Source organism: Suncus etruscus, chromosome 1 (genome assembly GCF_024139225.1).
Source record: "Suncus etruscus isolate mSunEtr1 chromosome 1, mSunEtr1.pri.cur, whole genome shotgun sequence".
Classification (NCBI taxonomy): domain Eukaryota; kingdom Metazoa; phylum Chordata; class Mammalia; order Eulipotyphla; family Soricidae; genus Suncus; species Suncus etruscus.
The window spans coordinates 128571140-128598339 of record NC_064848.1 but is presented as its reverse complement, the minus strand read 5'-3'; the positions used below and the strand labels follow the sequence as shown (position 1 = coordinate 128598339).

General features: G+C 32.3%; 1 pseudogene; it reads left to right on the top strand.

Moving 5' to 3' along the window:
• LOC126017245 (heat shock protein HSP 90-alpha-like) overlaps positions 1-27200 on the top strand; it is a 122861-nt pseudogene that overhangs the window by 72536 nt on the left and 23125 nt on the right.

Sequence of the window (27200 nt, the reverse complement as noted above, 5' to 3'; positions counted from 1 at the left end):
ATAGGATAACCAATTATCCATGCAGGAGTTAAATTGAGTTTATGGTAAATACTTTTCTGGGTAGGGAAATTTTATGAAGAGACTTTTTGAGACAGTGGAGAAAGAATAGTAATTATTGAAGGCAATTGTCATACTGAAATAGGTATGTCTATAACTTCATTAAAATAGTATTGTAATCTAGGATGCATAAATAAAAATTGTGGGGCAGGATATGAAGAATGAGCAACAAAATGAAAAACAAACACACTGAATTGTTCATCATAGTAATATTTTACTTTAAGCATTTTTCTGCTTACCTATTAAATATTAGTACATTTATTATAGATATGCATAAATATTTATTTGTTCGTTTTATCATCTAAAGCTATAAAAATAATGTAAACTTTTGCTAAGAGGATATCAATAAGCAAATGCTATATATTTAAACAAACAAAAAGAATCCTCTAATTAGAAATCATGATGCATTGTAATGGAAATAAAACAACAGAAATATCATTCATATGTTAATAGGAAATTTTAGATGAATTGACATTTGCCATAGTACACCAAACTGTTCTTTGAACATTGCATATATTTGACTACAACTGAAAAGCTAACAGAGCAGTCATTGTGAGTTTTAATCAAAATGTTTTAGAAGATAAAATTAGGAAGATGAAATTAAATACTTGTCGATATTTAGACAATACCAAAAAATATTCTGCTTGATAAGGCTGGAAAAAAGTGTAATAGTAAAATTAAAGTATAGGATTCAGAGCAATAGTATACTGGGTAGTGTGTTTCCTCGTGCACTCACCTGGATTTGATCCCCAGCATCCCAAAAGGTCCCTAAAGCCTTCCAGGATTGATTTCTTAACTCAGAGCAGACATAACCCCTGAGCATAACAAGGTGTGGCCCAAAAACAAACAAAAAGAGTAGATAGATATAAGTATATGTATATATATAATATATATACATATACATATACATATACATACATACATACATACATATATATATATGACAGATGAGTACTCAAATAGGAAATTTTACAAAAACCAAAAATGATATGCTGTTGAATGCCTAACAATTATTAAGTACTAGTTTTAGAGCTGAGAACTCCCTGGCATCATTGCTGACTATTATAATAACTATTAAGCTTAGGTTCAATTTTTAGAGAATGTGGTTTCATTGGTTGAAGGCATGATAAGGGTATCAGATGCTAAAATTATGTGAGACTAATAAACAGAAAACTTTTGGAATTAATGACCATTTTAAGATGAAATATACTGAATGAATAAGTGTTATTGAACAAAGATGGCTGTAGAAACATTTGAAATATGTCATCTGTATTAGTAGGTGTTTCAGACATAGATAAAATTTTAAATACATAGTCTGTGAAAGTGAATATAGTGAACCATCTTTTCATTATGTGTTTGACTACATAATGGGGCTTTTGTTAAGCAAATGACATTTTATCTGATTAGTGAACATCATCACTTCAATAAATAGATTTCAATAATAGATTAATTTTGCATTTTGTCTTGTTTTTGTTAATTATTTACTCTGGTAATGCTAGAAATATTCAGAAAATGATATGAAGTAAAGCAAAGAATGTACTTTTTTTAATCTCTGCTTTCAAAACAGTCTGGATCCAATCATGACTAAACTATCTAACTTGAAATCATGACTAAACTATATAACTTGAAGGTTTTAAACTCTTTTGAAATAAAAGAATTTCTCTTCTAATATCAGACTTACATAACCTTAAATAAAAGGAAGTTCTGAATGTATATGAGCAGAGTTTGTATCATGGTCATGCTTTTTCCATGAAAGTACTATCAAAAAATATTTCTCCATTCCAATTATCCAGTTAAAGTGAAACAAGTCTTGCCTATCTTGTACAGAAAATCATATTTGTCAATAATGAAACAAAGACCAACACTCAATCTTTTCTATAAAGGATAGGGGTTAATTTCAATTATTGAGCTAGAATTATGCCTGTTTTTAACTGTTCTCTAGCCAAAAGCTCTGTTTGCCCAATCACAATAATTTGTATCCATGATGGAAGGAATAAACTCACAGGGATAAAGATAATCTTATCATCCCTTCAAAGCCAAATGCATATAAGCTGATTATCATGGGTGGTTTGAAGTAAGAGAAACTGAACACAAAACTCTAAACATATCTTATTATCTTCAAATGTGCACAGCAGCTGCTGGCAATCACCAGTCACAACATTCACATAAACAGAAAGAGAGATTTATTGTGGATGCACCCAAATTTCAAATCCTGGCATCTAACTGAATTTAGTACAGAGGATCAGCATGATTTTCAATATGTGTGAATCACAGTAATCATGTGAAGTGCTTAATCATACATTTCATGTTCATCCAGACTACAAAAAAATATACTCTACTCTGTATGTACCACAAATTTTACAAAGAGTTTTAGGACCAAACTTCTAGAGTCACAAACCACATACATACTTGCTTACATTAAACAAACATTTTATGGAGCTGGGTAGAGTACAGCAAGCAAATAGGGCATTTGCCTTGCACAAAGCTGACCTAGATTCAATTCCTAGAATTCTGTATGGTCCTTTGAATCAGTGGAAGTTATCATTGAATGTGGAGCCAGGACTAAAGTCTGAACATCACTAGGACTACATAGCTGTACACTATGGAAACTTTATCTCCACCAAAGACTCAGATTATCATTGAAGGATACAAATGAGCTGATGCTATTGGTGAGGATCAAAACTGGAAGATTAATACTAAAGACTTTCAACTTATATAATAATTAAGACAGTGCTGTAGAGATTGATGGAGGAAAACAAGAAACCCAGAAATAAATCCACAGAATATAATTACATATTTAACAATGAAACAAAGATAATAGATGCTGTGTATTAAATTATGGTGTTTAAAAATAGTGAGAAATTAAATTTGATAAAATCTTCAACATTTTCATAAAATGTAACTAAAATGAGCTGTGGACCTAATTATATTATGAAAAACTATAAAGCTTCTAGAAGATGATGTAGAACGAAATCTAGAAGAGTGAATATGGCATTGAAATTTTAGATATTACATTAAAAACATCATCATATAAAGAATAATTAATAAGCTTAATTTTTACTCTAAGACCTCTGCTCTGCAAATAAAAATATTAAGAAATAATTAACATTAACTGCATTAATCCAAAATGAGAAAATTTTTAAAAGCTGCTCCTTATCTTGGGATACCTAAAAATGCAGAGCAATATATAGTGAAATACTACTACTCACTCATCAAATAGCAGATATCTGGATTACTCAATTTTACTTATAACTGCTCAAACTTGAAAACCAAAATGTCCTTTTTGTAGATGAATGTATACATAAGCTATGGCAAATTAAAGAATAAAAAACAGTTCTATATGCAAATGAAAAATTTAAGAGTAAATTACGGAATTTAAACATGTGATTGTAGAGTCAACAACAATTTGTAGTTAATATGCAATAAATTGATACATTACACAAAAATTGTGTTGAGATTTGGAGACTAAAGCCAGTGAAGAATGTTAGAATTGATCGAACATTATTTATTCCATGAATCTGTTTTACCAAAATAAATGAGAGATGATACTTTTTTACCACGTTTTGTGTCAGGAGTTCACAGTCTAGTCAAAAAGAAACTAAAAACACTTTTTACTTGATGTTGTCACATAACATCTATATTTATTCCTGTTTTACAAATCTTCTTTTTCCAAAAACGTTGTCTTACATTTAAAACATATCCACTTTCAGTAATTTCTTATAGATTAAGATATATTACTATATTTTGTCTATTTATATTGAAATACTTTAGTCTCATTTGCTGAGAGGTCTTTCATTAAATCTTTTTTTTATCTTCGTTGAAAATTATTTGGTCAAATATCTTTTAACCTTTGTGTATCTATTTCTGGTTGTCTATTGTGTTTAAATGGCCTGTGTGTTTTACTTGCCAATATCACAATTCTCTTAGTCACTATGGAAATATAACAAGCATTTGTATCAGTTAGAATGCTTTTTATTTTATTCTTTACAAATGTAACTTAACTCGGGCTCAAAAACAAAAGTTAAAAATACATATTCTAAATGTACAAATCCTCAAATCAGATATCCAGTATTATGCATTTGGCTAGATATAACTCTGGAGGCTCTATATTCTGTTAAGTCCAAGCAGAAATAATGCTGGATTAAAGAATAGGACTGTCAGTTCATGTTAGTTCTGGTGTCAATACTGCTGTATAAGTAACAGAAACTTGATTATTCAAAGATTAATGGCATTTTAGGTGTTTCCTTAAGTATTAGTGGGACCATATGGGTAAACACTACTGGATTATTATTAAAATAATTTTTAGTGCCAGTGATTAAACTAGGAACTCAACCATAATGAGAATGGTCTACCACTTAATTACTTTAAAAGCCTTTATAATTTCCAGTAAACATTTAGAAAAAAATGTCAATATTTTCACTTGCTAAGAGATTGATAGACATTGCACACATTCTTTATAATAATTAAAGTATTGTTTCCTTTACATGTGTTTTTCATTTCATCAAGTGGGTGTTTTTACTTCCATATATATATATATATATTGTTATGTTACATCACTCAACACACCAAAAATGATTACTAAAATTTATAACTTGTATGTCATTGATATAAAATTTCCTTAAATGAAATAGTAGGGAACATATTAATATTTGCTAAATGTATTCTTGAATCATGGTGAATGGTAAAGTCAGAGTTAATTCTGAATTCAATTAGTAAACTGGAAGGAGTCTTTGATCAGTGGCATTGTTCTGTATTTTGTAGCTGTGTATATAGTTGTATATCTGTGATAAAATTGAGTAGAACTAAAGACATGCACAAAGGATGCAAATAAATGTGAATATATATAAGTGTTATCAGAATATTATAGACATCAAAGTACCAAAAGTGAAATTTTGCTTTGCAGATATTAGAAGAAAAGGAAACTGAATAAAAGTAATTTATTTACACACATAATTTCTCTGTAGTAGTTATTCTGATCACAAATGAATCCCTAATCATATAAAACTACTTAATTTGGGAGACATATAGGAAGCTCAGTGGGCAACTTATTTGTCTTGCATATGGCATAACAGTTTTTGATAAGCAGTACCAGCATGATCCCTTGACTATCACCAACCAGAATTGATCTCTGAACACAGATCCAAGAGGAAACCCTGATCACCTGGTATGACAATAAAAGATGAAAATCAAGTGTTTAAAATAAAATTGAAGTGAAATTTGGTAAGCTTAAAATAAACATAAATGGAGACCAGCACATCTAGGTGAGCATGCCCTGGCCCACACTGTGACAGGACCAGTCAGAAATTACTGTGAGGTAAACATGTCCCCCACCTGCCTGCAGACCAACCCAGACTGGCACAATGAGAGGAGCATTTCTTCTAGTCAACACACCCCAGCACAACACATAAAAAACAGCATACAGCAAAGGTGACAGTGGGAAAACAATGCAGAACCTCGTCTGCCTCGAGATTAAATATGGCAGCTCTGAACATCCAAAAAGTACCAGTTACGTATATATTTTATCTTATAAGGACTTTAAAGAGCAAATGTGGAGGATGTTCAAAGAACTCAAAGAAACCATGGAAAGAACAGCTATGCTATTACATGGTTATAACATGCTATGGTTGCATAACAAGTCCATACAATATGGGAAATTGGAAAAATCCTTAAAATAAATAAAGAAAAATGGAAAATTTTTTTGCAAAAAATAAATAAATAAAAGTAAGGAACCAGAGCTATGGTGCAAGCAGTTAGGCGTCTGCCTTGCCTGCGCTAGCCTAGGACAGACCAATGTTCGATGCCCCTGCTGTCCCATATGGTCCCCCAAGCCAGGAGCAATTTCTGAGTGCATAGCCATGAGTAACCCCTGAGTGTCACCAGGTGTGGCCCAAAAAGCAAAAAAAAAAAAAAAGATGGAAACAATTTTCAACAAGTGAACAGAGAACAATAGAATTCTGAAATGTATTTGATAGAACTCTGGAATTAATTTGAGATTTGATAGAAAAAAAACTAATAATTCTTGGGGTCCCAGAGTCACAGAAAACTCTCATGAAGAATCAATAGTTGGACCCGGAGAGATAGCACAGTGGTGTTTGCCTTGCAAGCAGCCGATCCAGGACCAAAGGTGGTTGGTTCAATCCCGGTGTCCCATATGGTCCCCCGTGCCTGCCAGGAGCTATTTCTGAGAAGACAGCCAGGAGTAACCCCTGAGCACCGCCGGGTGTGCCCCCCTCCAAAAAAAAGAATCAATAGTCAAGAACATCATTTCTGAGAAGTTCACATTGCTAAAAAGAACATGTAGTAGTGGGATATAGTGACAAAACACAATGAAATAAATGCTTCTCCAAGAATAATGCACACAGCCAGATTTTCATTCAGGACTGTAGAAAGGATTCACAGATAAACAGCAGTTCAGAAACTTTCTAGACTAAAAACCAACCATAAAGAATTGAAGGATTTACATTAAGGCTAGGCAGACCCAACGAAAACACCACATTTCTACAAAAAGATGACATTAAATCTTATGATATTAAGTACTATAAAATAAATCTGAATAGTCAAAACAAACGAAGACTGAAAGTCAAAGGTTAGAGGACAACACTCAAGCAAACTACTTTCTTCAAAAGGCTGAGTTTGCCATACTAATATCACATGACACAGACTTAGAGTTATGATACATTATGGTTATGATACATTTTGGGCATTTTTTTTTTGTTTTTGGGCCACACCCGGCTGTGCTCAGGGGTTACTCCTGGCTGTCTGCTCAGAAGTAGCTTCTGGCAGGCACGGGGTACCATATGGGACACCGGGATTTGATCCAACCAGGTCCTGGATCGGCTGCTTGCAAGGCAAACACCACTGTGCTATCTCTCCAGGCCCACATTTTGGGCATTTTTTAATAGTCAAGGGATACATACACCAGGAAGAAATCACAATATTAAATATACATCCACGAAAGGAGGGCCAACAAAACATTTAAAGCAATTTCTGTTAGATTTGAAGAAAGAAATCATTAGCAACACAATAATAGTGGGAGCATTTAACATCACTTGTCATCCCTTGATAGGTCAATCAGGTTAAATGTTAACGAAGATCTTCTGGCTCTGAAGGAAGAAATAGAAGAGAGTGTCTTAGTAGATATATATGGCTTTATTCCCAGAAATTTGGAAACATATTCTTCTGCAATGCATTTGTGACATTACAAAAGATAGACCACATGCTGGAAAATAAAACATACCTTCAGAAAACCAAGATAATAGAAAATTTTATACTATTTTCTCAGATCATGATGAAAACAGAAGTTAAATAGGGCCTGATGAGACAGCACAGCGGAGTTTGCCTTGAAAGCAGCCGATCCAGGACCAAAGGTGGTTGGTTTGAATCCCGGTGTCCCATATGGTCCCCCGTGCCTGCCAGGAGCTATTTCTGAGCAGACAGCCAGGAGTAACCCCTGAGCACTGCTGGGTGTGGCCCAAAAACAAAAGAAAAAAAAAGAAGTTAAATACAGATGTGTATAGATTAATTTAACACCTATAAATTAAAAAATTATTACTAAACAACTAGAGGAAATCAAAGAGGGAAAAAAAGTTTCCTAGAAACAAATGAAAATGAAGATATGACTTATAATTTATTTGACACAGGAAAAAGTGGTATTACAAGGCAAATTTATAGCTTTTGAAGCACTCAATTGGGAAGGAAGGAAAGGTCTACATAAATAAATTAATGACACAGCTTAAAAATTTGAAAATGATAAATGAGGGGCTGGAGAGATAGCATGGAGGTAGGGCATTTGCCTTGCATGCAGAAGGACAGTGGTTTGAATCCCAGCATTCCTTATGGTCCCACGAGCCTGCCAGGCGCAATTTCTGAGTGTAGAACCAGGAATAAACCCTGAGAACTGCCAGGTGTGACCCAAAAACCAAAAACCAAAATCAAAAACAAAAACAAAAAATGATAAATAAAATTGAGTAAAAATAAGCAAGTGGAAATAAAACATAAAACTTAGAGAAGTTAATGAATTGAAAATCCAGAAAACAATCCAAAAGATCAAGGAAAGAAAGAGTTGGTTTTTGAAAAAATAAACAAAATTGAAACCCATAGTAAGACTCACAAAGAAAGAGAGAGATGGGACTGGAGAGATAGCACAGCGGTAGGGCATTTGCCTTGCATGCAGCCAACCCAGGAGGAACCGTGGTTTGAATACTGGCATCCCATATGGTTCCCTGTGCCTAGCAAGAAATGATTTCTGAGCACAGAGTCAGGAGTAACCTTTGAGTACTACTGGGTGTGACCCCAAAACAAAACAAAACCAAAAAAAGAAACAGAAACTTAATAAACTGAAGCAGAAATGAAAAGAGGGATCACTAGAGATAGAGATGCTGCAGAAATTCAGAGTAATCATCAATTACTTTAAGAAACTTAATGCTATAAAACAAGAGCATCTAAAATAGATAAATTTCTGGAGTCTTGTGACCTCCAACTTTTAAAGTAAGATGGCATGGAATATCTAAGCAGATCTATCACAATTTAGGAAATTGTAATGTTAATTAAAAGGACTGACTCCTGAAAACAAAACCAAGACCAGATGGATACATCAGTGAATTTTTCAAACCTTTAAGCAGAAGCTACTACCAATCTTTTCGAGGAAATTCAAGAAACAGAAACACTCCTAATTAGTTTCTATAATGCTAGTATCACCCGGATACAAAAAGGATACAGAGATGCCACCAAAGAGAATTAGAGGTGAATATCCTTGATTAACATAGATGAAAAGATATTCAACAAAATACTAGCAAATAGAACTCAACAGCTCATCAAGAAGATCATGTTACATGACCAAGCAGAATTTATTCCGTAAATGCAAGGATGGCTTAACATCTGCAAATCAATTTATATAATATACCATATCAATAAAAAAGTAATAATCATCTGATCATATCAATGGATGCAAAGAAATCATTTCACCAGGTCCAGCAACATTTCGTAATAAAAAAAAAACTCTCAACAAGGTGGGGATAGAAGAAACTTTTCTCAATTAAGTCAAGGCTATAAATGAAATAGAAGAGATAAGATCCTGCGCTCATTCGTGACTGGATGGCTTAGCATAGGATGGTACAGCAGAGGATGAGTGTATACAGATCCAAACCATTAGGGAGCAACTTAGGGGAGTATACTATTTTTAGTTTAGGTGGAAGTAGAATACTTATAATGGGCCTCAGCCAATCAGGAAAAATAGATGTAAGCTCTGCGTGTTTAGGGAAAATCAGGTTATGACTCATTGTTTATGGTATTAGGGGAAAGCAGGGAATGCAATCTGAGTATTTTGCTACACAAATCCATTTACAACAAGCCCATGGCTAATATTATACTGAAGGAGCTACAAATAAAAGCCTTTCCTCTAAGATCTGCCAATAACACCTGTTTCCCTTCTTGCCACCACTATAGCATATAAAACTGGAAGTACTTGCAACAGCAATCTGGCAAGAAAAAGATATCCAGGGCATCCATATAGGAAATTAAAAAGTCATGGTCTCACTGTTTACAGGTGACATGATATATTTTTTAGAAAATCCTAAATAATACGAAAAATATTATAGGAAAGATAGATTTGCATAGCAAAGTTTCAGGCTACAAAATTACCATGGAAAAATTCATGGCTTTTCTTTTTTTTATTTAATTTTATTCAAACCATTGTGATTTACTGTCAAACCATAACAAGGAATTTCAATATTTCTAGAGGAGGCTCATCAGAAGACCCACTAAGATGTCATCTCCTTAATGTGGGTTGCTGATTTGAAAACTCCCAAGGAATATTTCAGCAGTAGGCCCACTAGGAAGTTTTTCCCCAATGTGGATGGCTGGACAAAATTCCTAATAAATATCTCAAAGAACCAAAGCAGTGGCACAGGCTGTAGGGCATTTGCCTTGCACTCGCTAACATAGGACAGACCGTGGTCAAATCCCCTGGCATCCCATATGGTTCCCCAAGCCAGAGTCAATTTCTGGGAGCATAGCCAGGAGTAACCCCTGAGCATCACTGAGTGTGGCCCAAAAACAAAATTTTCATAATGAGATTCATGTTATTGAACTAATATTCTGTCTCCTTTATACAAATATTTAATTGGCCTATAGATGATTCTCCCTTATGCTGTGTGTACATAGTATAGTCTTTAATTCCTAACATAAGGATCTTTACAAGCAAATATAGCCTTGATTAAAATATTTCTCTTTATCTAAAAAATCGAAGTACCAAAATAAAGACATTTAAAAACAATTTTTTTCTCTCTGTCTTTAAAATTCCCTTCAACTTCCTGCTTTTGGGGGACATCTCTAAAAGGACCTTGAGTACTTATCTACTAACTTACCTCCAAATTTACATCAAAAAGGTTTGGCCAGGATGTAGCTTTGGGCTGTTGAAATTTTTACCAGATATAAATCTGCATTTCTCATCAGATAAGGGGCTAATATCCAAAATATACAGGGCACTGACAGAACTTTACAAGAAAAAAACATCTAATCCCATCAAAAAATGGGGAGAAGAAATGAGCAGACGCTTTGATAAAAAAGAAATACAAATGGTCAAAAGGCACATAAAAAATGCTCCTCATCACTAATCATCAGGGAGATGCAAATCAAAACAATGATGAGATACCATCTCACACCACAGAGATTGGCATACATCACAAATAATGAGAACAATCAGTGCTGGCGGGAATGTGGAGAGAAAAGAACTCTTATTTATTGCTGGTGGGAAGTCCCTCTAGTCCAACATCTATTGAAAGTGATATGGAGATTCCTCCAAAATCTGGAAATTGAGCTCCCATTCAACCCATCTATTCCACTCCTAGGGATATACCCTAAGAAAACAAGAATACAATACAAAAACCCCTTCCTCACACTTATATTTATTGAAGCACTATTCACAATAGCCAGGCTCTGGAAACAAGCAAGATGCCCTTCAACAGATGAATGGCTAAAGAAACATGGTACATATACACAATGGAATATTATGCAGCCGTCAGGAGAGAGGAAGTCATGAAATTTTCCTGTACATGGATTTACATGGAATCTATCATGCTGAGTGAAATAAGTCAGAGGGAGAGAGAGACACACACAGAATAATCTCACTCATCTATGGGCTTTCAGAAAAATAAAAGTCGTTTTTGCAACAATCCTCAGAGACAATGAGAGGAGGGCTGGAACTTCCAACTCACTTCACGAAGCTCACCACAAAGAGTGGGGTTGGGTGGGACGGAGGGAGATTTTGGACTTTGGTGGTAGGAATGTTGCACTGGTGAAGGGGGTGTTCTTTACATGACTGAAACCTAATCACAATCATATATGTAATCAAGATGTTTAAATAAAGAAAAAATAAATCTGCATTTCTTTTAGATATAATCTTTTTTTTTCACCTGCCCCTTATACACAAAAATCCTCTTCCAGCAGAAATAGGAAACCTGAAAGGGACACTTAATTCCTTTCCTACCCACAAATTTTCATCTGAAGATAGCCAGATAGGATCTGATTTGAGCTGTTAAAATTACCCTTTTCTTTATTAACTCAGGACTCTTTCTTAATATAGATTTTTTTCACCTGGTTTACATATTCCTAGCCAGGAGAATCAAACAAGGCTACTGTTAATGTTTCTGTGTATTAGAAAATAACTGTGCTTTATTAATCTGAACATTCTTCTCATACTTGTGACTGGCAATTTACCTCATATATATGTGTCTCACTCATTAAAAATTAGAACATGCACTTTTGGTCTCTCTTTCCTTCATATTTTGCCATTTGTGTCACCCACTCAACTCGAGGAAACTCAAAGAAGTTCTCTAATGCAATTGGACCCAAAAGCTAGCCTGTGGCAATTTAGAAAGTTTATATTTAGGTTACAAAATTTATAATTAGGTTTCAGACATACAGTGAATCTGAATCAATCCCACCAGCAATGTGATTATTCCCTTACCAATATTCCCACAGTGTTTTCTATATTGCCACACATTATTCTCTATTCCCAGCAGAATAGGCACTTTTTAAGTTTTGATTGTTAAGTTTGGGTCTCTTGATTCCATTATTTTAGAGTTTGGCTTCAATATTTAGTTTTGTGCTTGTTTAACAGCATCAATACAACTGATATTACTTGGCCCTTGGCCCCCATTCTATCATATTTGTTTTTTTTTTCCTTCACTCAATTTCAACCCTTCTCCTTGGTCCCTATACTCTGGGACCAAGGGTATCAATAAAACTCCCATTGAAATCATTGCATTTTTTTCATGTACTTATTATAAATAAATATCATATATAAATGATAAATATTGTATTGTCCTTATTATGGATTACTTAATTTAACAAAGTATTTTTAAGTTTTATCCATATTGCAGCAAATTGCATGATTACATCATTCCTTAAAGCCATGCACCACACTTTTTTTTTTTTTTTGCTTTTTGGGCCACACTCAGTGATGCTTAGAGGTTACTCCTGGATAAGTGCTCAGAAATCACTCCTTGCTTGGGGGACATCTGGGACACCTGGGGTTCAAATGCTGTCCGTCCTGGGTTAGCGCATGGAAGGCAAACACCCCACCTCTTGCACCACTGCTCCGGTCCCATGCTCCACATTTTTATGATTAATTTATTTGTTGTTGAATATCTAGATTAATTCTATCTCTTAGCTATTGTAGTGGTTCTGTAATGAATAATGGTGCACATATATCCTTTTTAATAAATGTTTTCCTGTCTTTAAGATATACACCCAAAAGTGGATTTCTGGATCATATGGCAGCTCAATTTTGAGTTTCCTGAGAACCATATTGAAAAACAATAAGCTGGTAGGCATCTCATTACCTAAATTAAAGGTCTACTACAAAGCCATATTGATCAAAATAGCATAGTATTGAAATAAAGACACACTTTCAGACCAATGGGTCAGAATAGAATATCCAATGACAAACCCCAAGTATAAGGTCAATTAATCTTTGACTAAGGAGCTAAAGAACTTGAAATAAAGACAGTCTCTTCAACAAATGGTGTTGGAACAATTGAATAACCACATGTAAGAAATTAAAGATCAATCTATATTCTACACCTGACACAGAAGTCAATTAATAATTGATCAAATACTTAAAGATTAGACCAGAATACATAAAGTTCATTGAGAAAAATAGAGGAAGAAAACTTCAATACTTGGACCTCAAAGAAGTTTTCAATGATAGAATGCCAACAGCAAGGACAATAGATCAAATCTGAATAAATAGTACTAGATCAAATTAAAAAACAAGTTTCTGTATAGCAAAAGAAACACAGGCAAAGTTAGATGCCAGATAATTGATTGGGAAAAAGTTTTCACACTCAACACATGAGATAAAAATTTGTTATCTAGGATAAGAAAGTTCTTACAAAGGTTCACAAAATCTAAAATTCACATCAAAAATGGGAAGAGGAAGTGAACAAAACCTTTTCTGATTAAGACCAACCATGGCCAACAATCACATGGAAAAATGTTCATGTTTTGATGGGAGATAACACAGTCGTAGGGCATGTGCCTTGCACACAGCTAACCTGGGATGGACCCAGTTTTGATCTTCTGCATCCCATATGTTTTCCTGTGCTTTCCAGGCACAATTTCTGAGTGCAGAGCCAGGAGTAACCCCTGAGTGGAGCCAGGTATGGCTCACCCCATTCTCATCAATACTTATCATTAGGGAAATACAAATTAAGACAAAAATGAGATATCATTTTACACCAGTAAGGATGACACAGATAAATATACTTGACTCAATCTGTGTTGTTGACAATGCAGTGAGAAAGGAAATCTAATCCAAAATACTTTCTGTTCCAACCCCTACAGAAAATAGTGTGGAGGGTTCTCAGTAAAAAAATAAATAAATAAAAAAAATAATAGAAACAAAGAAAGAGACTTACATAAAAGAATTATATTCACAGTTGTGACTCAGAAAATTAGGTACTCCAGTTAACATAATTAAAGAGGTGAGACACCTATACAAAGACAACTACAAAACACTGCATTATGAAATAAAAGAGGACACAAGAAAATGGAGACAGAGACCTTCCTCATGTATTGGAAGGATTAATATCATTAAAATGAAATACTATATAAACATTTTACAGGTTTAATGCATTCCCTACAAGGATAATCATGATATTTTTTTCAAAGAAGTGGAGCAAACACTCCTATTTTATATGGAATTGTGAATGTAATCTTTGGTAAAAGTAAGAAGATGTGAGGCAAAAATTTCCCGACACTTTAATTTTGTTATAAAGCAGTAGTCATGAAAGCAGCATGATAGTGTAATAAAGACAAACCCTAAGATCAAAGTAATAGACTTCAATGTTCTGCAACTGAACCCCAGGTATACAATCAATCCTTTATAAAAAAAAGGTTAGAAACACAAAGTGGAGCAAGAAAAGCCTCTTCAATAGATGGTGTAAGGATAACTGGTCAACTGCACACAAAAAGTGAACTCATACCTCTCTTTAACACCATTCAAAAGGATCAAATCAAAAGCACAGAGCCAGGAATAACCCCCTGAGCACTGCCAGGTGTGACCCAAAAGCCAAAAAAAATATATATATATACACATAATATATATTTATATATTATATATTAAATATATGTAATGTATTATATACCATATAATGTATATAATATATATTATATATATAATATATAGTTTATTAATATATATTAAAGACCTTGATATGAGATCTGATACCATAAGGTAAAGAGAGGAAAATTTAGGCAAAACATGCCCTGACATAGAGGCTAATGACATCTTCCGAGAGGATTCCGAGAGGAAACATCACTGGATAATCAAGTGGAAGCAAAATAAACAAATGGGACTACATTAAATTTTGAAGCTTCTGCACTTCAAAGAAAACAGTGACTAGGATACAAAGGCCAACCACAGAATGGGAATAACTATTCATATAATACCTATCTGATAAAGGATTAATATTTATGATATAGCAGGTACTGATAGAACTTAGCAAGAAAAATAATCTAACACCATCCAAACATGGGAAGAAGAAATAAATAGACATTCCTAAAGAATAAATACAGATGGCAAAGTCACACGAAAAAATGTTCCGCATCATAATCATCGGGGATATGCAAATCAAAAGGACAATTTGATACTATCTCAGACTACGAGATTGGTACACATCACAAAAAGCAAGAATAACATGCTGATGCAGATGCTGAGAGAAAAGGACTCTCATTCACTGCTGACAGAAATACAGACTAGTCCAGCCTTTTTGGAAAATATTATAGATATACTCATAAAGCTTGAATTTGAACTTCCATATGTTTCAGAAATACTATTCCTTGGAATAGACCCTGGACACTAAAAAAATATATATATTTAAATTTTTTATATATTATATATAAACTAAAAACTAATATATATTTTAAATTTTTATAATTTATATATTTATAATTTTATATATCTTAAGATATATTTTAATATATTTGTAAAAATATATATTTAGTATATATAGTTTTTAGTAAATATATAGTTTATATTTTTATATATATTATATATATATATAAGCCCTCTGCATTCCTATGTTAGTCCCATCACTGTATCCAATAGTTATAATCTGCAAACAAAGTGTCTGAAGTAAGATAGTGGCTAAAGAAACAGTAGTACATCTACACAATGGAATCCTATGCAGCTGTTAAGGAAAATGAAGTTATAAAATTTGCTTATACATGGATGGATAAGGAGATCATTGAGTGAAATGAGTTAAAAGAAGAAGTATACACATAAAATAAACTCATTTGTGGAATATAAGCAAAATAAAGGACAGTGTAGTAATAATATTCAGAGACAAAAGAGATGATAGCCAGAAGGATCAGTACATGATAAAAGCTTGTCTAATGAGCAGTGAGTACAGCTGAGAACGTTCCACTATGATAAAGGTAGTTGTAGCTCATTCTTCTGGATAATAATTGGGTGCTGAAAGGGGATAAAGTTGTATGCATGGTACCCCTTCATAAAGGGAAAAGAGAGAGAGAAGAGAGAAAGAGTGAGAGAAAGGAGAGAGGCAGGCAGGCAAGCAGGCATTTTTGGTGTGTGGTGGGTGTGTGGTAGGGAAACTGAGGACATTTTTCCTGAGGCAAGGTTCATTGGTGAAGGGTGGTTTACATTCTATGGATGAAATTCAATATGTACAATTTTGTAACTGTGTTGCTTACATAAAAATAATAATAAAACCTAGAATTAACCATTCAGAGCACTCAGCAGACACAATATGTGTTACAAAGTAAAATATAAAAGCAATTAAAAAGAAGAGATGTTTTCAGAGCTGATAAAAGATACAAATAGTTTAAAGGAGTAAACTATAAATTAAAAAGGAGTCATGCATTAAAGTGAATGTTAATTATATTTTTCTATAAAATTATTTTCACAATTAAAGTATTTAATTCTCTCAGGGAAGAGGTAATGTTTATCAGTGTAGTATGAGGATTATATTAGCATCAGAATATTATATGATTTCTTATTAATATTTTGATAAATATATAATACAATATATATAAATATATATTTATAGATATAAATATAAATAATATATATTTAAATATATAAATATAAACACAATAATTTTTGAAAATTATTAAATCAAAAGCATATAATGTTTCATCTTCACAGCAAATAATTTCTCTGTTATACTGTGTTAATAGTGAGATATCATTTTGTTACAAAAACTTTTTAAATTGCTCATTACCATTTATTTAGAAGAGCCAAACACACACACACACACACACACACACACACACACACACACACACACACACATATATATATATATAAACACTAAAAAATAAAATAAAAAAACAGAAGTGGGGCCATAGCAGAGTATAAAGGGTAGGACATTTCCCCTATACTTACTTGACTTGGCATCCCATATGAAAATCTGAGCCTACCAGAATAGATTATTGAGCAGAGAACAAGGAATAACCCTTGATTATTGCCAGGTTTGGCCCAAAACAAGAAAATTATAGAAAATAAATAGTACAAATTTATGAAGGCATAAAGGTTAAAAAATCTAGGATAATATATTTAAAAATATAGAAATGAAGTAACCAACTAGCAAGTAAAATTTAAATAGTTCAGGAATAATGATGGTTTATGTAAAATGTAGTTTCTGCCAGATTACATTTCAAATATTTCTAATTAAGTGCTATTATTCTGTAATCAAGATTAAAAAGTGTTGGAATGAGTTTATGGTTAATTTTTATGGAATATGAACTGACATTAATTTTTATGAATCTGTCTTAAAAGTCACAAGGAAAATATTAAAACTGTGATATAGAGACATAAAAATAATGGCCACATAGTGAACTGCATGAATGAGGTAAAGAGGAAGGGAAGAAAACATAGTTGCTGATACTGAGAATTCCATATGTGATATCTTGCATAACTGGGAAACTGGGCAAATGTGTGTTAGATGTAAAGAAATAAAACTGATAATGGAAGCATAAATAGTTTTGAAAATCTAGTAGATAGAGATCATATTGTAGACAGAATAATCAAGTGGATAACTCCTAAATTTGAGATAATTTAGCAAATGATGATGCAGAGTAAACAATAAGGACCTAAAGTGTTCATTTATACCATATATTTTTCATAGAAACATATTTTACTTTGTGATCCTTACTTTCTTTCTCTCTGTAATAAAGTTTATAACCTATATTGTGTTAGAAAAGTTTGAGTAGATAACAAATATTACCAGAGAACGAGATAAGCAATTACAGTTCTTCTTGTTCATTTTATGTCATTCTAAGTTCGCAAATACAATAAGATTTTATTAAATTTTTATTTCACATTGGAAAGAATTGTAGGCAGTGCTTTTTTATTCTAAATGTTCAAATGATATGTTTCTACTGGAAACCAAGTGCATAATATTCACCTGAGTCATGTAAGCAATGATCCTCCATAATTTGCAGCACTTTGAAGGCTGCCAAATAGGTGGCTAAAACACTAATTTTAACTTCAAGATAACATATTGTATTTCTTTTATGATATCCCTGCAGTGGTGAAAATGGAAATTATTGACTCTGGGAACCCAGCCTGCCGTGCTGTTAATCACTATATTGCTATTAATTGATTTCCTTAGGAGTAAGCCAGATGCAGGACACTACTTATTAGACCTCTTTCATACTTATAACGCAGTTATGTTTATGTTGCCTATAGAGTTATAACTTAAAAGTATATATATTTTTCATAACAGAAAATCTTTTCTATGGAACATGAGAATCAGCTGTTTCAAAGTATGTGGTTCATGACTACAAATAAAATATATCTGAATGGTTCTTTCTTCTTTGCCTATATTATTATAACTAAATAATTATAAAAATTAAACACTCAGTTCAGCCACCTTGTATGCATGTACAGAAATATAGAGACCTTTCATTATTTTTAAGTATAATCTGGACTTCTTGCTACTCTGTTCAATTTGCCTATTGAGATTTTGACAAAATATCATTTTGTCGAAAAGCACTCCAAATTTCTATAAGCTAAATTCTAATAATATTATTTTACTTTTAAAAATTTATTATTGGCAAAGTAAAGCAAAACTTAAATATTACAAAAACTGTCAAAATATTCAGATATTTTCTTCAAAATTATATAGACGCTCATATCGAAATATGAGATTGGTATAAATTTATTTATACAATGGGCATATGTTTATATAAATTAGGTAAAACTGAAGGACTGTAATCCTAAAGATTGAATTATCATTTTTTTCTTATGTATTTTTTATTTTGGTTTTGGGGCCACATCCAGCACCACTCAGGGGTTACTCCTGGCTTTGTGCTCAGAAATCACACTTGGCAGACTCAAGGAAAATGTGGGATGATGGGAATTGAACTCATGCCATCAGCATGCAAGGCAAATGCTCTACTCACTGTGCTATCACTCCAGCCATAATTTTGTCCTTCTTAATACACTATTTAAAAAATACCAAAAGGAAAAAGTAACGTTCCCAACTAATCCCTGTGGCCTTTTCAGAAAGGTCAAAACAGAAGTCCACATTACTACTGACAGAAAAATTTAAAATATTGTCACTTCTATGCAATATTCTAATCAAAAATAATAATGGTGATTAAAAATTATATGATATTAATCCATTTTAATGAGTAAAATAGTCATAAGATCGGAAACAAAATGCCATAAATCTGACTTTAAAGGAGTTGCTGAGAACAAGAAAAATATATAGATTCATTTCTTGGGCAGTTATATAAGTACTTATTTAAACAATCTTAAATAATTCAGAGTTATCTACAGAAAAACTCAAATTTACTTTTGCATAGCATGACTTTTAAAATGAAATAAAGGGGCCGGGTGGAGGCGCAAGAGGTAAGGTGCCTGCCTTGCCTGCACTAGCCTTGGACGGACAACAGTTCAATCCCCTGGTGTCCCATATGGTCCCCCAAGCCAGGAGCAACTTCTGAGCGCATAGCCAGGAGTAACCCCTGAGCGTTATCAGGTGTGGCCCAAAAACAAAAAAAAAAATAAATAAATAAATAAAATGAAATAAAAAACACTAAATAATAATAATAAATACATAGTATATGGTAGAAAAGTGATCAAAATCTTTAATAATTCCAATAATTACATTTTAAAGATCAAGAGAAACTCTTGAAAGCAGATAGAGAAAAGCAAGAAGTCGCATATAAAGGGAGTTTTACAAGACTTCCATTGAATTTTCCACTAGAAAACTTAATCCATATATGAATGGCATACAATAAAAAAATCTAAAAGTAAAAAACTTCAAGTCTAGAAAACTACTAAATTAGGTTATAAAAGAATAATAAAGAGCTTTACAAACCAGTGAAATTAAATTAATCTGCTAAATTAGTCTTGAAAGAAACATTAAAGGAATTTCTTTACAGACATAAATAGAAGAAACTCTACTTAGAGCTACTACTAAGAAATAAAAATTAAAAGTAAAAAAAAAGAAATAAAATAAAATTCTACACAGATAAAGTAGAAATTCAGTGAATTTTTACCTTTGAAATTTAAGGAAAATAAGAAAGGATGAATATGAATTTCTGCTCCCTCAGGCTATTACACTGTATTTTCATTGATTGGTTATCAGAACAAACTTATGACCATCTGATTTTACCCACTGGTCATTAACCCCTAACACCCAGTTTCTCAAGGGAAACATAGAACTTAAATAACATGCTTCTCTTTGTGGTCCAGAAGTGATAAATGATTAGTCTTCCACTGAGAAACCAGGTATTTATCTTCTCTGGATACAAAAATAAAAAATTAGACAGAGTATAGGAAAAACATGGGAGATTTTAGGCAGAGTGGACAGCATTCAGATATATTCAGAGATTACGCCTTTTTTTTTGTTTGTTTAATGATCACCCCTAAAAGTGTTTGAGGGCAACATGAAATGCTGAGAATCAAGTCTAGGTCTATTGTGTGCAAGCAAGTAGCTTAACACCTGTACTATCTCTCTGGCTCCAATATTTATTGAAGCAATAGTATATGCTTGAAACTAGGATAATGATAAACTCAAGAGAGACTTTTACAACAGGTTTCAGGACAAACATATTTAGGCAGTCAACTATTGAATATGGAGAAAGATTTCTTATAAAAAGCATTATTTGGGTGCTACTAATTGCATATGAGTGTAAGGACCATGCCTGCTTTCTTATATATTGCATGTATTATTAGCATTTAATTATGAAGCAGGAGTCATGCAATTTAATATTTATTTATTTAGGATCACACCAGACAGTTCTCAGGGTACTCCTAGCTCTGTGCTCAGAAATCGCTCCTGCAAGCCCAGGGGACCATATGGGATGTCAGAATTTGAAACACTGTTCTTCCTGGATAGACTGTGTGCAAGGCAAATGCTCTACTGCTATGCTATCTCTCCAGCCCAAATTAATATATATTTTAAGCTAATTGATGGGAAAGATTGTGTTATCAGATCATGCTCCAAAAACTGATTGGAACTAGAACTTTTCCTAAGGTCTTCCAATCCACGTCCTTCACTTATGACCAAAACCGTAGTGCTAAATGTGCACAGTCACGGTTACTGACTAGTATTGGGGGAAGATTACTTGAAGGATCAGGCAGTGTTAGGATCCAACTAGTGTTGGATATGTGCAAGTTAAACAAAAAACTGCTATCAGGGAATAACCTCAACATTGTCTCCATTTTTTTTGAGGGGGTTTGGTTTTTGGATTTTGGGCCATACCTGTTGGTGCTCAGGGATTACTCCTGGCTATGTGCTCAGAAATTTCTCCTGGCTTGAGGGACCATATGGTCCAGGGTTCGAACCTAGGTCTGCCCTGGGTGAGCCACGTGCAAGGCAAACACCCTACCACGGCACTATCACTCCGACCCCATGGCTTGAACTCTTAAGCCTTCTTCATTTTTCTTTAGACACATGAGGTCCTCCCGATTTTGTTGCTTATACTATTTATCTATAGCACCATTCCTTTGAGGAGAGTGCTGTGATGAAAGAAAAGTGAAAATAGATAGTATTAAAATAAATTGAGATGAATTTCAACTTTGATTTTAGTGTAGTATGCCATAATAAACATCTTGACTATTTCCAAATAAAATACTCAAAATAAACACATAAAATACAAATGATACCTATTTAAGTATTAAAAAGAATAGAAAAACAAAATAAAGGAAAAAAATCCCCAAACACTGTAAAAATACGCAGGAAGATAGATATGTATATTTGTATATGAATATTTTTAAACATCAATGGTCTGAGCTCATCAACAAATCAGCAGACCAAATGAGAGGATTAAAAATAAAACCCTAAATTCCTTCTGTTTCTAAGAGACCAATTTGAATTCCACAGATAAACACAAGCAATGAATAAAAAATTGACAAAATACTACAAATAAGTACTAATCTAAAAAAAGAAAGGAATTGCAATTCCAAAGAATCAGTTTAAGACATTATGATATGTCTGTATTAATGAAGGATCATCCACATATATAAAACATATGTTAACAGACCTAAAGAAATATTGACAACATGTAATACTTAAAAGGGATTTTGTCATCTCTCTTACACCAATGGAAGGAAAAGAATACAAATATTAATAATGAAACAACTGTTAAAGTCAAATTATACATATGAGATTTAAATATCTTAAAAGATAGTACAGTTTCCACATCCAAAAGGCTAATGACACATTATTCAATAGAAATGAAATAGTCTTGAGGCTAGAGTAGGGGCACACCAAAAAAAAGTCAATAACTCCATAAAGATTTTAATCCTATTAAGTGTTCTCAGTGTAATGTTAATAAAACTAAATAAAAATAAGCAACAATATTAGCCAGTTTTATTCTAAGATATTTGGCCTCCAAAATTATGGGCAAAGAAATTTCCTTGAAAGGACCTAATCACAGATTAAGTAACTAAAACAGTATGGTATAGAAATGAATATTGATATACATTTTAATTAATATAATTAGTTTTGAGAATATATATGTATACCATGTGCGTTATACTAAGTGTCTAAGAATGGATGGTTTTATATAAAATGGAATATACTCAGCTATAAATAAAGCAAGATGAAATCTTGTCATTTATATTAGTACGGATGGAATTGAAGGGAGTCATGTAGCAAAATGATATAAATAGAAATATTTATTTCAGTTAAATTTACCCATATGTCAAGTGTAAAGAAATAAAGCAAAGCAAATAAAATAAAACCAAAATTTACCATCAGATTTTGATATTATAAATGAAGTAACCGTAGTGCTAGGGTGCTTGAAATCAAGATCAGAGAGGGTATATTAGGCTGGGCTGGACATTGGACAATGAAGAATTATTTTGATAGTGGTCACAATTTGATAGCATACATTTGAATATATGTATATATATATAAAGAGGCTAAACTATTTTAAAATTAATATTAAAGATACTTTAGAACATAATTACACTGAAAAATAACAATAATTACAATTTGCATAACATTACATTTTGTGAAATCATTTAGGAATTTTAGAAAAATGTTCATTAAGGTTAAAATTATATTAACAGTGTCAGGGATATATTTAAGTGGTTGTATGTGATACTAAAATCATGAAGGACATTTTGGAGAAGTTGGAAAAGTGGTTGTGTCCAACTGGCTTCTGACAACTCCTTGCTGCATTGCGACAAGTACATACTTATGGACTGCCAATATGGAGAACACATGAATGCTCAGGCCTTGAGGGCCAACTTGACCATGGAATACATGACTGCCAAGAAGCACGTGGAGGTGAACCCCGAATACTTAATCACTGAGATCCTGTGGCAGAAGGCCTGCATCGACCAGAACTGTAAGTTGGTTAAGGACTCGGTGATCCTGCTCTATGAGACTGATCTGCTGTCATTGGACTTCATCCTTGAGAAATCCACAGAATCTACAAGATCTACAGTTTAATCAAGCTGGAGCTCAGGTATCAATTAGAACTATTCAGAGGCTAACAAGAGCAGTGAGGCCTTGATGAGGAGATGCCCCAACTCCAGGGGACAATAGCTCTTTTATGTGAATAGTAAATTATCTTCAACTTAAAAATGTGTTCAATAGATAAGGAGTTTTTTCAGAATTTCAATGATCTTTTCCATCTAATTTTGTAAACTGAATAACAAAGGTTAATAATTAGTAATTAATATGGCATCTGAGTGTTATATATCAGGTTTTCTTTTTTCATATAGCGTCTATAGAAGTGCACTTGTATAGAGATGACAAAAGTCCAATGAAAAGTCTGACAATTCTTAGACAAGATTGTGAGCCCTATGGTAATCTGATAGATTAGTTTATATTACTATTATCTACCAAATTAACGTTGTCATTCCTCAGAGAATACTGAGAGAAGCTGAAAGAAAAAACAGAAAAAATGCATTATTAATTAATTCAAATTGAAAGGGAAAAAAGCATCAAAATCTGATTATTACCTTAATTACAATATTTAGAAATGAAAACTTTATGAATAAATTACTTTCCTTTAGTATCATACAAAAAAGTTTTTGTGCAACAACTAATTTATTTAGCATTTTAAGAGTAAATAAATCTATATTGTAATGAATTACATTGATTTGGTAGCACTTAAGATTAAATCTATCCTTTTTCTTAGTGATTCATGTTATTTCTATTGAGAAACTAACTCAGAAATATTTGTGTTAATGATTAAAACTGCATGAACACTCAGACCACAAAGGAAGCTTAAATATATTGACTTAAATTTTCTAGATTTTCAAACTAGATATTTCATTCTCATGAATTTAATATCACATAGAATGATATCCCATGTCCAATGACAGAACAAACCATTAATATCACATATAATATGTTATGTAGCAATTTTGGAAATGAGTATTTTTAAATTTGGGAGGACTTACTATTTTATTTTTTCTAATTATGTAACGCCAGATTTTTTTAAATTTTTTCAAAGCACATAGAAATCACTTTTTAAAATTAATATATTATTCCTCTTCTCATATCCGTAATCAAACTTAGATGAAATGTTTGGGTGAAGAAGATAAAAAGGCCACTATTTCAAAGCAGTACAGTAGGGAATTGTGATGATAAATAGCTTTTCAAAGCTATAATGGCAGATGCCATTAAAAGCCACAAGCTGTTAAATCTAGAATCTCATATGAGCTTTGTTCTGATTTCTAAATTTGTCCCAGGTTGTTTTCAGAACTTAAAACACAGTCATACGAGGTTGCTGATTAGAGGAACTATTTGAAGTTTCATAATCAGAACAGCTGGTCTAAAGATGACAGAAGATGATTCTAAGTTTTATGAAATCAAATGCAAAATAGTAATGGGGAAATATTTTGGCTAGTAATAAGAGAAACCATCAGAGACTAATTGCAAGTTTAAGAGCATAGAATATCTATGCATTTCCAATGCAATTTATCAGTAAATCTTGCTTATAAGTATATATATAAGCAAGATTTTAGAGTTGAGAATCTGCCATTTAAATTTGTTCATTTTAATTATTTTGTTTACTGCTTAGCCATTCTATTGATTATCTATATTTCAAAAAAACCTTAATTTCAAAAATTTTTCTTTGGTAAGTTTAAATTTTGTACTTTATTTTAGTAAAAGAATGATTCTTATTTTATTTAGTTATTTGAAATTGTATCATATTTTTCCATGATAATTGAACATATGTGGTCATACTTAATGAAATACAAAGTATTCAAAGGCATTTACCAAATACTAAAACTTTTTTCTTGAGTTTTGAATTAATTGAAAAGAAAGTCACAGTAAGGATAAAATGTGAAGGTTTATTTTTAACAGAAGTAGTATTAGAAAACACGTTTCTGTATTTGTTTGCCAATTCCTTTCCTTCACTATAAATTATTCAAACACAATGGAATTTGAATTTCTAGTACAAATAAACTCATCTTTCTCCTGACTTCTATAGAACTAAGTGAATATTAAATTTTTTTAAATTGGCACTGAGAATAAAAGTATACATTTTATTTAGTTTCCCAGAGTGAATAAAAGTATACATTTTATTTAGTTTCCCAGAGTGGCACTCAAGAGTCTTGGAAGAGAGTTCATAGGGCTAGTGCTCAAGCTCTGCTTGCTAGAAGCCAATACAACATAAATTGACACTGCCAAAGACTCCTGTGCACTGAGATGGAAGTAGGGCCTCAGTAATGCTGGTGTGCTCTAAAGACAAACAAAAAACTATGAGATGTTTTTGAAACTCAAATCTAAATATTTAAAATATAAACAATTTTGGTAAATCATCAATTTTTCCAATATCTTCCCAGCAATCTGTTTTCAAATTATTTATCTTTATATTTAAATATTAAAATGTATTACTTATTTGAGGAGACCTTGGGATTATATCATCAGATTCATAGGGGCTACTCCGGACTATGTTCAGAATTACCTCCAATAGTTTAGGGATATGAAGTGGATATTTAGATAAAGTTCTAAAATAAAAGAAATGATGAAATTAAAACAACATTAATAAAGAGATAAATTAAGATCACTAAAAACTCAGAAGTCTAAATTTACTTTTGCACTTTTAAGTGCTAAACACCAATGTGAATTTAATGTCTCAATTTCTAGACCTTCATGTGTAAACCAAGTGTTCACACTCATATATATATATGACTAGAATTGTGATTTATTTTTTTTTGCTGAGTTTACACTGGTTGAAAAAAATTGAGTGTATTATAAGGGCACAATTTCACTCTGTTCTACAGCCCAGATAATGATATATCTCCATTGTAATCCACTGGAAGTATTCACTTACTTTTAGCATCTATGTTTATGTTCATCAGACTCCAGAATCAAATGGTTTATATTTTCCTTTGGCTTGTCTGTACACATATGTTTATTTCTTTATATCCCAGATATGAATGAGTTCATCTGAAAATAGTATCAACCTTGTATTTATTTACTCAACATCATCCCATAAAATTCTATTCATGTTGAAACAAAGATTTTATTATCTCTTATTGTAGTAATATTCAATTGTGTATATATAAATATACATATATATTTTTAAATGTACATATGACTTATTTTTTCCCCACTCATCTGTTGTGGATATTTTGGTAGTTTCCATTTTTTAGCTAGGGAAATAATGCTACAATGAATATATGTTGCCTATATGATTTTTGAAGTAGTGTATCTATATTATGACATGTCATGTTATGCTATGTCAAGTCATACTATGTTATGTTTTATGTTATGTATGTCATGCCATGTTATATTTATGTATGCTATGTCATACTATGTTATGTTTTAGGTTATGTTATGTCATTCCTTGTCCTATCTATGTTATGTTATATTATGATAAATAAGTAAATGGTGGGATTATATGGTATAACTAAAGAAATCAGATTAAATAGAAGCTAAAACAGTTTAAGTTCTCAATTCATGTTGAGAACATGTAAAATGACTCCTTTATATCCATATATCTAGCAACTGCTTGCTTTTTCTTTATATAGGCTATTCTCAGAGTGTGATGTAATAAACCAACAAAAATATGGAATTTTTATTAATTATTGTAAATCTTGTGACATTTTTATAAAATAAGTATGCAAGAGAATATTTGTTTTCAACAGTAAACAGTAGAATACAAAAGCAATGTAGATAACTTTATAGTAA